Source organism: Scyliorhinus canicula, chromosome 17 (assembly GCF_902713615.1).
Source record: "Scyliorhinus canicula chromosome 17, sScyCan1.1, whole genome shotgun sequence".
NCBI classification, from domain to species: Eukaryota; Metazoa; Chordata; class Chondrichthyes; order Carcharhiniformes; family Scyliorhinidae; genus Scyliorhinus; species Scyliorhinus canicula.
The window spans coordinates 113908250-113924557 of record NC_052162.1 but is presented as its reverse complement, the minus strand read 5'-3'; the positions used below and the strand labels follow the sequence as shown (position 1 = coordinate 113924557).

The 16308-nt window shown below is 48.9% G+C and overlaps 1 long non-coding RNA gene across 1 annotated transcript; it reads right to left on the bottom strand.

The window, feature by feature from the left end:
* Positions 1 to 1045: 1045 nt before the first annotated feature.
* On the bottom strand, positions 1046 to 5684 carry LOC119952246. The gene is made up of 2 exons (XR_005457785.1): positions 5578 to 5684; positions 1046 to 5051 (listed from the first exon to the last, which is right to left on the bottom strand). It is a non-coding gene; the product is annotated as an uncharacterized LOC119952246 (long non-coding RNA).
* Positions 5685 to 16308: the final 10624 nt, after the last annotated feature.

Sequence of the window (16308 nt, the reverse complement as noted above, 5' to 3'; positions counted from 1 at the left end):
CAGGGAAAGTGGGTGAGAGGGGTTGGCAGGATCTTTAACAGAAAGTGAGTCCCGCTAAGAAGATTGGCAAAGGAGCCAGAGGAGTAGAGGAGATGTGATTTGTCTTTTGACAGACAAAATGGGGTTCAGGAAGTCAATTTTGATTGACTCATTTATTAAGGCTCCTTGAGGGAGTCACATGGGATGTCAATAAAGAGGAACCTGCAGATGTGGTTTATTTAGATTTCTAGAAGGTATTTCCCAAGGTGCCACATCAAAGATCACTGCACAACATAAGAGCTCATGGTGTAGAGGGCAACATATCAGCAGGGATAGAGGATTGGTTAGCTCACAGGAAGCAGAGAGTGGGTATAAATGGGTCATGTTTGGGTTACTAAGATGTGACAAGTGGATATCACAAGGATCAGTGCTGGGCTCTCAACTATTTACAATCTATATTAATGAGTTGGATGCAGTTAAATTTGCTGATGACACAAAGCGGGGTTGAAAACACAAAGTGGGGTTGAAAATTAATTTTTCAAGTGCTCTTCAGGAAAATGCAAACAGCAACAAATAGATTAAGTGAGTGGGAACAAATTGACAGCTGAAGCATAACTTGGGAAAATGTGAATGTGTCAACTTTGGCAGGAAGGATTAAATAGAACATTATTTAAATGGAGAGAGATTACATAACTCTGAGGTACAGAGGGATCTGAGTGTCCTGGTACAGGAATCACAAGTTAGTTTGTCGTGTTCCCACACTCTGGGCTTGTGCGCGGTCAATTCCAGCTCCACGTGCCCCGGAGTCACAGCACAAGTGAATTAACCAATAATTCTCATAAAAATACCCTGGGCGGGATTCTCCGCCGCCGGAATGCTACGCCGGCAGCCTGGGTGTTTCCCGGCAGCGTGGGTCTGCTGGCCCACAATGGGAAACCCCATTGACCATCTGGCGAAACGGAGAATCCTGACGGCATACTGAACCAAAAATCTGGCACAGCAGGACGGCGAATCCAGCCCCCTATGTCTTTCCCCTCGGCTGCCCAATAATCAGTCTCCATAGTTGTAAATGTAAACACAATTACTGTTTATTTATAACAAGAACAATAATAAAATATGCAGCAAACACAACTGGTTAACTATAAGCCAATTCCTAATTTCCCACTTTAACCTGCCCCAGCCTCTATACACACACATAGACAGACAAACACAGAGGGGTGGAAAGGGATAAAATCATAAGTGAAAGAAATTATTTTTTCAGATGATGCTTTTTACTGCACTTTTCTTCACAGCAAGCTTGCAGATTAAAGTCTTTAGTTTACAGCCTGTAGTGATCTTCTCTGTAGATTAATTTGTTCGGGTTCTCTGTAGTTTAGAAATGCAGTACTCACACTTTTCTGCAGATGCACCTCACCTCTGCTCAAACTTTTCTTTCAGTTTGTGGTTTGTATTGGGGTCTCCATGGTTTCAGGAATACAGCAGCCACAGGCTATCTGGGAAGAGAGATATCACTCAGAGCGTCCTTCTGGAGACAGAGTTAGTCAGTTCTGCCTCTTGTGCTGCTAGAATCAAACTGAAAGCTTGGGACTCTGAAAAGCATCCCAGTGGGACAGGATCCAATCACCGCCCGTTACCGAGGAGCACAGCCTTTTGGGCCAATTCATTGGCCACCAGCCAATCAATCAAACCGAGTCCCAACCCCAATTCTCACACTGGTGCCGAAAGGTCTGCAGCTCCAGTTAAAACCAGCACAGACGCCTGGATTCTTCTGTTTGAATTAAAGATACAGGCTGCGTGCCTTAAAGTGACATGTCCATTAATCATCCATGAATTAAAAATGTAACAGCAAAAATAAATGAAAGGGGAAATAAGGGAATGAAAAGGAAAGGCCTTACAGCCGGTACAGCAAGTGATTAGGAAGGTGAATGGAATATTGTTGTCTATTGCAAAGAGACTGGAATATAAAAGTTGGGGTGTTTTGCTGCAGTTGTGCAGGGCCGTGGTGAGACCATGGGCTGGATCTCCACTGACTGGATTCTCCATTGCACCGGCAGCGAACTCACGCCTGGGAATTTCCAGACGACGTGGGGCTGGCAACAATGGGAAATCCCAGTGGTCCTCTGGCAGGATGGAGAATTCCACTGCTGGAAGGGGCACACCGCAGGACAGAGAATCCCAGCCTATATTTCGAGCACTGTGTACAGTTTGGGTCTCCTTATTTCAGAAATTAGATAATTGCATCAGAAGCAGTTCAGAGGAGGTTGACTCCCCGGATTCATGGAATGAGGGGGTTATCCTCTGGGGAAAGGTTTGACAGGTTGTGCTCGTGTCCATTGCAGCTGAGAAGAATGAGAGATGATCTTATTGAAACAGGCGAGATCCTTAGTGGGATTGACAGAGAGAATGCTGAGAGAATGTTTCCCTTGTGGCAGAGACTAGAAATAGGAGAGACCCAGTTAAAATATGAAGTGTCCGAGCAAGCCACTCAGTTCAAGGGCAATAAATTCTGATCCAGCAACTCCCACATCCCATTAAGAATTGACAAAACTCTCTCTACAAATCCGCACACAATTTCACTCCATTATTATCCAGTTCTGTTCATGGCTCTGCTAGGGGTAACATCTACTCCATATTTTCTTCCTGTGCGGTGAATTCTAGGTTACTGGTACATAAGGACAGATGCTTCAAGCAACAGATCAAGCATGGATGTAAAAGATTCTCCACCTCCCTCTTTACCATGGCCAATTTGTGGACAGTTCTTACTCAGTATTATTTCTTCCAAGCCCTTCATTGTCCCATTATCGCTTTAATTTCACTCCCACTTTGCCCATGTCCAGTGTGTTTAATTCTATCCGGATTGTTTTAAAGTCAGTTTCTCTCTGGAGTGTGTGTCAGTGTCTTGATGATGTCACAATGGTGTCTCAATCCCCTGGCCAGATTAACCATTTCATCTCCTGCTGTGTCTCCAGTAGCTGTGTGTGTTTGGGACCCAGTCTTCAGTCCATTTCACCATGAATTTAGGCTTGTTATTTTTCACATGTAACAGATCACAACTGCACACCCACACCGGGATCCCAAAATCATGTCACATATTCATAACTCTCAGATGCTCTGATGAAAAGATCAAAGTGAGTGTCTGTCTTATCTGCCCTGTTATGGTGCTGACATTTCATGTCGTGGCCGGGCTTTCAAATGTGGAATTCTTTTTAAAAAGTTCATGGTCCAGGATGTAAATATTTCCAGGAGAAAGTGATCAATTTATTCATCCCATCTAAACATTCCAGACTTTCAGTAGAACACAGGTGGATACCAGTTGATATAGGTTTGCCTTTCAGTAGTCAATGGTCAGACGCCATGTACCATTTGCCAAACTGGACTATTTGATGAACTGCGTGTTAATTAACAGTCCTCTTTCCTCCAGTTGCTCTACTGTGGGTAAAATCCCTTCGGTTGTGGACGGGTCAATGGGTATTGTTTGGTACACGGTGGAACATTACCAGTGAATGATGCTGGTTCCATCTGTAATAGGCCACAATCATTCTTATCCATTGCCACATTGGATATTCATAAAGCTGATCTTTCCTGATGGATCTGATTGACCATGTTACTTTCCCATTCCCAAAGCTCAAGAGAAAATTCAATTGGGATAAATTATCCAGACCCAGAATAGCCTGATCCACTGGGCCTATCCAGACTGAAGATATCAGAGAGAGAGTGAGAGAGATGACTGGTGGTTTAACCTGAGGGTCACCACACCTCAGGCGAGGGGCAATGTTGAGAAGGTGGACCCTTCGTGGATAACCTCAGCCAGAGTGACAGTTGAACCCCGGCTATTGGAGTCACTCTGCATCATGAACCAGCCATCCAGCCAACTGAGCTAACTGACCCCTCCATAGAGATATAATAATTCATTAAATATTAGCTATTGCCTGTCTCCCATCATACCATTTAATGCAGTTTCCCAGTCCACCCCAGACAATTTGCCCCTCATACCCTGATTGGGTGTTCACCCAGATAAATTAAACAAAAACATATAACCACCAATGCCCATCTTCATGGCAATGTGGCAGGATTTAGGGGGATCCAAACAGAAATGCAAACTGAATATCTTCTCACTTCCAAACACCCCTCCACTCTGTGATCCTTGTGAAATTTGAACCAAGGTAGTCGCAACAAGGCTCAAAGAGCATCAGCCCTCTGGAGGCAAAGCCATGAGACTGTCAAGCTGAGCAGAACAAAACCCTACGGCCCTCCCCATTGATTAACTGACAGAATGAATAAAATGCAGTCCCGGATGTAACTGAGAGCAGAAACAATAACAGCAATAGCCCCCGTAATCACTTGTGAACTTGTTGGTGTCTCGGCAGGTACGAGGAAACACAGACTCCCTTCCCACATTGAGGGCAGGTGAACGGCTTCTCCTCAGTGTGAACTCGTTGGTGTGACTTCAGGCTGGAGATCTGAGTGAACGCCTTCCCACATTGTTGGTGTGTACACAGTTCAGATGAAGTACTAAATCCCTTCCCACATGTGGAGCAGGTGAATGGCTTCTCCCTAACGTGGACTGGCTGGTGCCTGTGCAAGCCGGATAACTTAGTGAATCCCTTCCCACACTGAGAGCAGGTGAATGGCCTTTCTCCAGTGTGAATGCGTCGATGAGTTTCCAGTACAGATGAGAATCTGAATCCCATCCCACAGTCCTGGCATTTCCATGGTTTCTCCATGGTGCTGGTGTCCTTGTGTCTCTCCAGGTTGGACAATCAGTTGAAGGCTCAAAAACAGAACTCGTGTACGGTGTCTCCCTGCTGTTTATTTTCAGTTTGTGTAACTGGTGAAAGCTCTTTCCAGTCGGTGCTCTGGAACACTCTCACTCAGATGTGTGTGTCTCGGTGATTTTCCAGTCACACTGATGGTTAAAACCATCTGAAGCAGGCACAACAGACAAACCTTTCACGTTCTCAATTCAAAGGCCGATGATTTTCAAGTCTCGGTGAATTGAGTGAATCTGTCAGATCGAGACGAGAGGTTTGGTTTGAGATGTGTCTGTCTGTAATTCTTCCTCTTCTGATATCCTTAAAAGGAGTTTACAAAATACATCACTGTCAGTACAGGAAAAATTTTCAGAACAAACCATTCTGGTTTTTATGGTCCTCTCTCATTTCCCAAAAGCTGTAAATCTCCATCCCACACACTCTCCCCCCATTGTATCTAATATTCACCCTCCCAATTCTCCTGAAGGTGCTGATTCAGGCTGATTAACAGATCCATGCTCGATGCTTACAGTCCTGGCCAGAGAGCCCAGGAAATCTTCATGCAGGCTGCCAGCCTAACGGAAATATGTAACAGGACTAAAACTGTGTTTAATGTATAGGATTGTTTCAGTTGGTTAAGATACAGGAGGTAGTGATTGATTATGATCTGGAACTTTCTGCCTATGAAGGTCCTCAAGCAGAAATGATCAATAATTTCTAATTGAATTAGATGGAGGTTGCGGAGTTACTTTTGTCAATAATAAAGATTATTATTATCCTCCTGGAACCAAAGACTATCCTCCTCACTATTTACCACCACCAATTTTCTCACAATCCGTAAACTTACCGACAGACCTGGGCCAACCTTTGCAGAGTCTGCACCCTCCCTGGATTCATTCCTTTCCCTTCAGAACCAGAGTCCTTCCGGTCCTCCAACTGTTCCCATTGGTCAACACCTCAGCAGAAAGGTCAGGGGGTGGGACCTTTATGCATATGCACAGCTTCCCATCGTTCCCAAGGACATGCGCAGTCCGGGCCGCCCGCTCGGCGAATGGAGCGGTTTCCTCACCGCGGTGAATTACATAGAACATAGAACAGTACAGCACAGAACAGGCCCTTCGGCCCTCGATGTTGTGCCGAGCAATGATCACCCTACTTAAACCCACGTAACCCGTATACCCGTAACCCAACAATCCCCCCATTAACCTTACACTACGGGCAATTTAGCATGGCCAATCCACCTAATCCGCACATCTTTGGACTGTGGGAGGAAACCGGAGCACCCGGAGGAAACCCACGCACACACAGGGAGGACGTGCAGACTCCACACAGACAGTGACCCAGCCGGGAATCGAACCTGGGACCCTGGAGCTGTGAAGCATTGATGCTAACCACCATGCTACCGTGAGGCCCCAATTATGGGAGCTATGACCGCCATTACACACCTGGAGTCCAGTCTCCAAACCCCTTGGAATGGGATGAAATGTGCGGCGCGGGGGGGGGGGGGGGGGGCGAATGACCCCCACCCTGACACACAGTACATTTGGGTAGTCAGTGGATTTGATTGTAGCGCCCCCTTAACAAAACAGTTTGTTAACTTAAGGTGTAAATGTTAGACACCTAGGTGAAATATTGGAGAGGACCATAGATTAGTGTGAAACTGATTTCGAGAGTCAGCGCCTTCAGGGGAGGAGATTTTGGGGGAAAGCAGGAGGAGATAATGGGATGAATTAGTGTTGAAATCAATAGGAAGGAGAGATTATCTGGGGAATGAGATGTAGAATGTGTCATGGGCAACCTTCATGAAGCTTTCTTTTACAATAATCCTGGAAAATCGGCGACTTCCGGTGGCGGCGATGTCCGAGTGAGCCGCACATTCGGTGGGCTCTCACTCCGGCGGGCCTGAACAGCTGTTTCCCCGCGATAGCGGGACCACGGAGGCGGCAGAAAGGCTGCCGGGAATAGAAGAGGAGAGCGGGCTGCAGAAGATGTGAGTGTGTGAGGCCAGCAGGTGAGGAGGAAGGAGAGAGAGACGGAGGAAAGGAGGAAGCTGACCTGCAGGGTAAGATGGCGGACCCACGGACCTTCCTTCCTCCAGGACAAAGGGAAAAAGAAAAAGTTTGGAGTTGCTGAGGAGGGACAGCTTGGACCCACTTCAGATGCCCAGGAGGTAAAATTGAAGGAGCTGGGCGAAGGAAAGCGGCACCGGAGGTGCTGAGGAGCGGGCTGCGGCATATGGAACAGTGGGATTCCAGAAGGCAGAAGAAGAAGGAGAAAAAGGGACAGAGACAAGGACCGGAAGAAAATTACCTGGGACCTAAGATGGCGGACACACGGAACCCGGACTCAGCAATCCAGCTGGCGCTGGATAACATGCTCCAGGTAATGAAGTCCAGTTTTGAAGCGCTGAAGCGGGACAGCTTGGACCCAATCCAGAAAGCGGTGGATCAGCTGGACCAGAGGATGGACGCCCAGGATGTTAAAGTTAAGGAGCTGGGAGAGGCGGTGGAGGAGCAGGCGGATGCGCAAACGGTTGCAGCGCTAGAAGTGGACGGCCTGAAAGAGTGGCAGAGAAGACTGCTGGACAGAGTGGAGGAGCTGGAGAATAGAGTCCGCAGGAACAATCTGAGGATGGTCGGCCTCCCGGAGGGGGCGGAGGGAGCTGATGCTGCAGCGTTTGTAGCAGACCTGCTGAAGCAGCTGATGGGGGCCGAAGCCTTTCCGCGACCGCTGGAGCTGGAGGGGGCACACAGAGTGCAGGCAAGGCAGGGGCGGCTGGGCGGACCCCCCCGCCCGATGGTGATTAGGTTCCACAGGTTCGTGGACAAGGAGCGGGTGCTGCAGTGGGCAAAGAGCGCCAGGAGCAGCACGTGGAATAACAGTGTGCTCCGCATCTATCAGGACCTAAGCCAGGAGGTGGCTCGGCGGCGAGCAGCCTTTAAGAATGTCAAGGAGGTGCTGTTCAAGAAGCACGTGAAGTTTGGTCTGCTGTTCCCAGCTCGGCTATGGGTCACGCACCAGGGTCAACACCACTACTTTTCCGAGCCCGAAGAAGCGATGGATTTTGTGAGGGACCTGGGGCTGGTCCCGAAAGGAGGCCCCAAGGACGCGAGTTAGGGCCCGAGGATGTCTGTGGGGAGGAACGCCGAATGTGCCTGGACTGCTGCTCAACGGTTTGCTGGGCCAATGGGGCCAAGCGGAACATTTGAGACTCTTTCCTTTGTTCATGGACATTTATGTGCTTTTTCTCTTTTTTCTATGTTTTTTCCCTTTTTTTTTTTCTGTTTGGGCTTTTTGTGCAGCTCGCGGAAGACACTGGAGCCGGCTTGCCCCAGTGGGTGGGGAGGAGGGCGGGGAAACAAGGGGAATGGGACAGGAAGGCGCCGGAGTGTTGAGTCACCGGGCTAGCAGATTGGCTAGTCAAGGAAGTCAGATGGGGGGGAAAGCTACAGCCAGTAGATGGCAGGGGTGGGGGTATCGGGGGATGGGGTTAGGGGAGGGGGGGGTTGTTCTGCTGACGGGAGAGGGACTTGAAATAGGCACTGGAAAGGAGGTCGAGGGTGGAGGCAGCTATAGGGCGGGCCAGGAAGGGCGCGACGCACGGGTCAGGGGCCGGCCCGAGAAAGGCTATGGCTGACCGGCGGGGTGGGGGGGGTGGGATGTGCCCCCCGACCAGGCTGATCACCTGGAACGTCAAGGGACTGAATGGGGCGGTTAAGAGGGCGCGGGTGTTCGCGCACTTGCGGGCCCTGAGGGCGGACGTAATTATGTTGCAGGAGACACATCTGAAAGTGTCAGACCAGACCAGGCTAAGGAAGGGCTGGATTAGCCAGGTCTTCCACTCGGACTTGGACTCGAAGTCCAGAGGGGTGGCAATCATGATCAACAAGCGCGTGCAATTTGAGGCAGAGGGCATATCCGCAGACAGGGGGGGCAGATACCTGATGGTACGGGGCAGGCTGGAGGGGAGAAGAGTGGTGCTGGTGAATATATATGCCCCGAACTGGGATGACGTGGACTTCATTAAAGGAGTGCTGGGGAAGATCCCGGACCTGGATTCTCGCAGGCTAATAATGGGAGGGGACTTTAACATGGTCCTTGACCCGACTTTGGATCGGTCGTGTCCCAGAACGGGTAGACTCTCAGCAATGGCAAGGGAGCTGAAAGGGTTTATGGAGCAAATGGGGGCAGTGGACCCCTGGAGAGAGGGACAGCCAACAGGAAGGGGCTACTCGTTTTACTCGCACGTCCACAAAGTATATTCCAGGATAGATTTCTTTGTGCTAAGCAGGGACTGTATGGGGGAGGTATAGAACACGGAATACTCAGCAATTACCATTTCAGACCATGCCCCGCATTGGGTGGACCTGCAGTTCGGGGGAGCGAGTTATCAACGCCCGCAATGGAGGCTAGATGTGGGACTGCTGTCGGAGGAGGGGATCTGCGAGAGGCTTCGGAAATGTATAAAAAATTACCTGCAGGTGAATGACACTGGGGAGGTCTCAGCGGCGACCGTGTGGGAGGCGCTAAAGGCAGTAGTGCGGGGGGAGCTGATTTCAATTGGGGCCCATAGAGCCAAGGCAGACCGGGCAGAGATGGATAGATTGGTCAGGGAAATGGGCCGGATAGATGAAGAGCACGCGGAGTCCCCGGGGGAGGTTTTACTCAGGGAGAGGCAGAGGCTACAGGCGGAACTGGGGGCACTATCCACAAGCAGGGCCGTGGAACAGCTTAGGAAGGCGAGGGGAGTGGTGTACGAGTATGGGGAAAAGGCTAGCAGACTGTTAGCGCAGCAACTTAGGAGGAGGGAGGCGGCCAGGGAAATAGGTAGAGTGAGGAACGAGGGGGGGCACAAAGTGGAGGATCCGGTAGAATTGAATAGGGTATTCCGGGACTTCTATCGTAAGCTGTATACTTCGGAGCCGCCAGAAGAACCGAAGGGGATGAAAAGGTTTCTGGATGGGTTAACATTCCCAACAGTTGTGGGGGGGCGAGTGGAAGAGCTGGGGGCCCCGATTAGAGTAGAGGAGGTATTGGGGGGCCTAAAGGCCATGCAGTCGGGGAAGTCCCCGGGGCCGGATGGATATCCAGTAGAGTTTTATAGGAAGTTCTCGGAGCTGGTGGGCCCGGTCTTGGTGAGGGTTTTCAATGAGGCAAGGGACAGAGGGACCCTGCCGCCGACGATGTCACAAGCCACCATATCTCTGATATTAAAGCGGGGTAAAGACCCGGAGGTGTGCGGGTCCTACAGGCCAATCTCCCTGATTAATGTAGATGCCAAGCTCCTGGCAAAGGTACTGGCGGGTAGAATGGAGGACTGTGTACCGGAGGTGATTGGGGAGGATCAAACGGGGTTCGTGAAAGGTAGGCAGCTGGCGGCCAATCTGAGGAGATTGCTCAATGTGATAATGATGCCCCCGGCGGGTAGAGAGGTGGAGGTAGTGGTGGCTATGGACGCCGAGAAGGCCTTTGACCGGGTGGAGTGGGAATATCTATGGGAGGTGCTCGGACGGTTTGGGTTCGGGGAGGGATTGGTGGATTGGATCAAATTATTATATCAGGCCCCGAGGGCCAGCGTCAGGACCAACAGAGAAGTGTCGGAGTACTTTAGGTTGTACCGAGGGACCAGGCAGGGCTGCCCGCTCTCCCCGCTGCTGTTTGCGCTGGCCATAGAGCCGCTGGCGATTGCGCTGAGAGCCGCAGAGGGTTGGAAGGGGATGGTGAGGGGCGGGGTTGAACACAGGGTTTCTCTTTATGCAGACGACCTGCTCCTGTACGTGTCGGACCCAGTGGCCGGGATGGGAACTATACTGGGAATGCTGAGGGAGTTCGGCCAGTTCTCAGGATACAAATTAAATACGGTCAAGAGTGAAATGTTTGTGGTACAGGCAAGGGGCCAGGAGAACAGATTGAGAGGGCTACCGTTTAGGTTAGTTGAGGAAAATTTCCGGTATTTGGGAATCCAGGTGGCACGAGACTGGGGCAGGCTGCATAAGTTAAATTTGGCCAGGGTGGTGGAGCAAATGAAGGGAGAGTTTCGGAGATGGGATGCACTCCCGCTGTCGCTGGCAGGGAGGGTGCAGACTGTAAAGATGACAATCCTCCCTCGATTTTTGTTTATTTTTCAGTGCCTCCCGATCTTTATCCCACAGTCCTTCTTCAAAAGAGTTAACGGGCTGATCATGAGCTTTGTCTGGGCGGGAAAGTCTCCGCGGGTGAAGAAGGCGATGTTGGAGAGGAACCGCAGCGAGGGGGGGCTGGCGTTGCCGAGTCTGGTCAATTATTACTGGGCGGCCAACATCGCTATGATAAGGAAGTGGATGGTGGGTACGGGGTCTATTTGGGAGCGGGTGGAGGCGGCTTCGTGCAGGGGCTCCAGTTTGGAAGCCCTGGTCACGGCTCCTCTACCGCTGCCGCCGGCCAAGTACACCACCAGCCCGGTAGTGGTGGTGACCCTGCGGATATGGGGCCAGTGGAGGAGGCATGTGGGGGAGATGGGGGCGTCTGTCTGGGCGCCAATCTGCGACAACCATCGGTTTGCCCCCGGCAGTATGGATGGGGGGTTCCGAGTATGGCGGCGAGCAGGGGCGGGAAGGGTGGGTGATATGTTCCTGGAAGGGAGCTTCGCGAGTTTGAGGAGCTTGGAGGAGAAATTTGGGTTGGTAAGGGGAAATGATTTTAGATACCTACAGTTGTGGGACTTTGTTCGTAGACAGGTCCCATCTTTCCCGCGCCTCCCGCCAATGGGGATCCTAGACAGAATAGTCTCTGGGAGGGACGAAGGGGAGGGTAGAGTCTCGGGTATTTATAAGGTGCTCATGAGGGAGGAAGGGTCCCAGACAGAGGAACTGAAACTTAAATGGGAGGAGGAGCTAGGCGGGGAAATGGAGGATGGGCTGTGGGCAGAGGCCCTGAGTAGGGTAAACTCGACCGCGACATGTGCTAGGCTCGGGCTGATCCAATTTAAGGTCGTTCACCGGGCCCATATGACGGTGGCTCGGATGAGCAAATTTTTCGGGATAGAGGACAAATGCGCTAGGTGCGCGGGAGGACCAGCGAACCATGTGCACATGTTTTGGGCATGCCCTGAGCTGAGGGGGTACTGGGAGGGATTTGCGGGTGTCATGTCCCAGGTGCTAACAACAAGGGTGGTGATGAGTCCAGGGGTGGCAATTTTTGGGGTTTCGGAAGACCCGGGCGTCCAGGGGGAGAAAGCGGCCGATGTGCTGGCCTTTGCTTCCCTGATAGCCCGGCGACGAATATTATTGGCGTGGAGGGACTCAAAGCCCCCGAAGACTGAGTGGTGGCTTGCGGACATGTCAAGTTTCTTGGGGATGGAAAAAATTAAGTTCGCCTTGAGGGGATCTGTGCAGGGGCTCACCCGAAGGTGGCAACCATTTATTGACTTCTTTGCGGGAGAGTGAGCGTCAGCAGGGGGGGGGGGGGGGGGGGGGGGGTAAGAGTAGAGTAGGAGGGAAAATATGGCGGGTAGTACGGGTGGGAGGGGAGCGGGCTTGTGCAATACGGTACGATGGAAGTATTGAAAGTACGTGGATGTTTGCACATTTTTGCCTTTTTTGCTTCCTTTCTGATGATGTCTGTAACTGTTTATAAAGCCAAAAACTACCTCAATAAAATTGTTTATTAAAAAAAAAAAAAAAAATACTCTTCGTTCTCTGTTGCACCACACCTGTAAAGTGGGCCCTTGTGTTCCCCATAACCACACTCTGTTAAAAGTTGTGGGTCAGGTGAACTCCATGATACACTTTGGGGTTCTCTAAACCCTGGCCCATAACAAATTGGGAGCTCGAGGGGGATAAAAATCTATCTGTTGGGTTGACTTTGTGAACTTAAAGGCAGTGAGGGGTGAGCATATTGTGGTTGCTTTTCAGGTGTGGTATACCAGTTTCAGTAGGAGTGTGTTGTGCACAATGGCTCTTTCAGAGGTTCTGAAATTTTTGGAGGTGGAGACGGTCACACGCAGTCTCTTACGAACAGAGACTAAAAATAGGCTTTTAGATTTCCCAAAAACATTGCAGTTAACATTACCTGACAGAATACAAAAAGAAAAGGTACTTAAATTGCCTGAGATACAGTCTGACTCATTAGAAATGGCAAAAAGTCAGTTTAAAATCAAGCAACTTGAACATGAAAAAGAATTAAAGCAGCTTGAATATGCAATGAGAGAAAAAGAAAGGGAAAGGGAGATACAGATCATGGAAAAAAAAGAGAGAGAGGAAAGGGAAAAAGAGAGAGAGTTTGAACTTAGAAAAAGGCCATGAAACATGACACTCAGTTAAATTTAGCGGATGTAAATTTTGTAAAGATGTAAAGTGGATTTTGTGGGCAGCACGGTAGCATGGTGGTTAGCATAAATGCTTCACAGCTCCAGGGTCCCAGGTTCGATTCCCGGCTGGGTCACTGTCTGTGTGGAGTCTGCACGTCCTCCCCGTGTGTGCGTGGGTTTCCTCCGGGTGCTCCGGTTTCCTCCCACAGTCCAAAGATGTGCGGGTTAGGTGGATTGGCCATGCTAAATTTCCCGTAGTGTCCTAAAAAGTAAGGTTAAGGGGGGGTTGTTGGGTTACGGGTATAGGGTGGATACGTGGGTTTGAGTAGGGTGATCATTGCTCGGCACAACATTGAGGGCCGAAGGGCCTGTTCTGTGCTGTACTGTTCTATGTTCTATGTAAAGGGAAATGTAGTTGGAGGATAGTGATGAGGATAAAGAGAAAGAGCGTCATAGTCAAAGGCTTGGTGGGAATCTATTTAAATACGTCCAAGCATTGCCACGGTTTGATGAGAAGGAGGTAGAAGCCTTTTTCATTTCATGAGAGAAGGTGGCTGTACAAATTCAATGGCTACCGATCATGTGGGCATTACTGATTCAAACAAAGCTGATAGGTAGGGCTAGTCTGGTAGGTAGAGCTAGTGAAGTGTTTGCATCACTACCGGAGGCGGTATCTGGGAGGTATGAGGAGGTGAAAAAATCCATCTCCGGTGCGTATGAACTAGTGCCTGAAGCCGACAGACAAAGGTTTAGAAATTTAAGGAAAGAACCTGGTCAAACACACATGGAGTTTGAAAGGATCAAACAGAGTAACTTTGATAGGTGGCTAAGGGCTTTGAAAATAGACCAAACGTATGAAGCTCTCAGAGAAATTAGACTTTGAGAAGTTTAAAAATTCAATTCCTGATGTAGTGAGAACTCATGTGGAAGAGCAGATGGTTAAAACTGCGAGGTTAGCAGCAGAAATGGCAGATGATTATGGATCAGTTCATAAATCAAAGCTTGGTTTCCGACATCAGTTTCAGCCGGTGAGGGATAGAAACTGGGGAAAAGAGAAATACTCAAGTGTTAGAGGTAAAGGAGATCTGATAGGAGATAATAAGGAGAGTGCACCTCAGATTAAAAAAGAAATCCAGGAGGGTGGAAGAGAAATGAAAGGTTTCAAATGTTTTCACTGTAATAAACTAGGCCATGTAAAGTCACAGTGCTGGTGGTTGAAGAAAAGCACAGGGAAGGCTGATGTGGTAAAACAGGAGAAGACAGTGGGGTTTGTTAAAGTGGTGAAAGAAAGCCCAAGTGAAGTGAAGGAGGTACAAAAGATTGTACAGCCTGATCAAGAGGTGATTGATAAGAAGGTGCTAGATCTCTTTAAAGAATTTACTTGTGTGGGTGAAGTTTACTCATGTGTATCAGAAGGAGCAGGTAAAGAAGTCACAATTTTAAGAGTTACGAGGGCTAGTCAATCTTTAATGGTAAGGGATGAGGAATTATGTAGTTTAGGAAAAATATTGCCAGTAAAGATGGTAATATGTGGAATTCAGGGTGAGAACAGTAGTGTTCCATTATATAAGGTAAGGTTGCAAAGTCCAGTGAAGTGTAGTGAAGTGGTAGTAGGAGTAATAGAGAAACTATTTTGTCCAGGAATACAGTTTATCTTGGGTAATGATATAGCTGGATCACATGTGGGAGTGACGTCTACTGTGGTTGATAAGCCAGTGGAAAATCAGACAACTGAAGTGTTGAAGGAAGAATATCCTGGGATTTTTCCAGATTATGTAGTAACAAGGTCATAAAGTCACAGGTTAAAACAAGAGGAGAAATCAGAGTGAAGATGAAGTTGAAGTTAAATTATCAGACACGTTTTTGATCAGATTGTTGGAAAAGAACAAGTAAAGTGGAGGATGAGGCGGATATTTTTCGTTCAGGAAAATTGGCGGAGCTACAACAGAAAGATATAGAAATAAAACGGATGTGTCAGAAAGCTTACACAGAAGAGGAATCTGAGTGCATACTGGAGTGTTGTTACTGTAAAAATGAAGTCTTGATGAGAAAATGGAGACCTTTACATATGTCATGTGCGAGTAAAAAATGGGTGTTTATCGAATAGCTGTAGTAGGTGTACCTTTATGAAATGGGTGTTTGTCAGATAGCTGCAGTGATGTCAGAGTGTGGGTGGAGCTGGGTTGTCTGTCTAACACTTTTGTTTTTGAGCAGGCAGCTAGTGTATTTTAGTTTTGCTTTGAGAGCTGGATAGCCGCGGGAAAAGCAAACAGCTGGATAAGGATTTCTCTCTGCAATTTAAAGACTGTCTCCAGATCATTTGAGGATTTCAAAGTGATAACTGCTCTCAGCAGTGAATTTAAATCTGATCTCTGTTTTAAAAAGCACCTTTTGTCTTCTGGGTGTTGTAAGGAAAGATTAAGGATTACTTATAGAGTACTGTATTCTTTGGGGGGAGTATTTTAGTTGATGGTTGCTAAGATGTTTATTGTCTGTGTTTAAAAATGTTAATGGGATTCATAGAATAAACATTGTTTTTGTTTTAAAATATTCTTAGTTCTCTGTTGCACCACACCTGTAAAGTGTTCCCCATAACCACACTCTCTGTTAAAAGTTGTGGGTCAGGTGAACTCCATGATACACTTTGGTGTTCTCTAAACGCTGATCCATAACACCACTCCCTGTGGGCGACTAGTGGGATTTGCAGGAGGACAGTCTAAGGTTTTGTCCACTTACGCTGTAGGCAGCACATAACCGTTGCCCATACCAGCATTATGCCTGTACCGATAGTCATTCCTATTCGGATTACCTCCCACCCATCTGTAAGTCGGTTGCCTGCTGCCCCGGGAACACATATGTCCCACCAATGTTGTGTTCCGGAGAGTCCCACCTGAATGATGGTCTGGATAGCCGAGCCCACCTGGATCATTCCTTATCTGATTTGTCGACTGCCCTGACATTCTCCTGAGCGAGCTCTGTTGCTCCGTGCATAGCCTATCGGATTGTGCTGCCTGGTGTCTTGTCCATGTAAAGTGAGTCATCCCACCAGGCCCCAAAAAGGTAGCCTGATGTACATCGGGGGAGGTGAAATTCCCTCAGTGTTAAAGAGTCCGTTACCTGCAGACAGAAGCTGTGGCTGCTACCACATAGGAGGCCTCCCGCGATTATCCCCACCTCTGGCTGTGTGGGACCGACCTGTATGGGCTTAAAAGCTTCTTTCAGTGGCGTAACATTGACCGTAACCTTGCTGTGGATTGACAAGGGTTCGAGAGTCCGACAGGTACACACTAT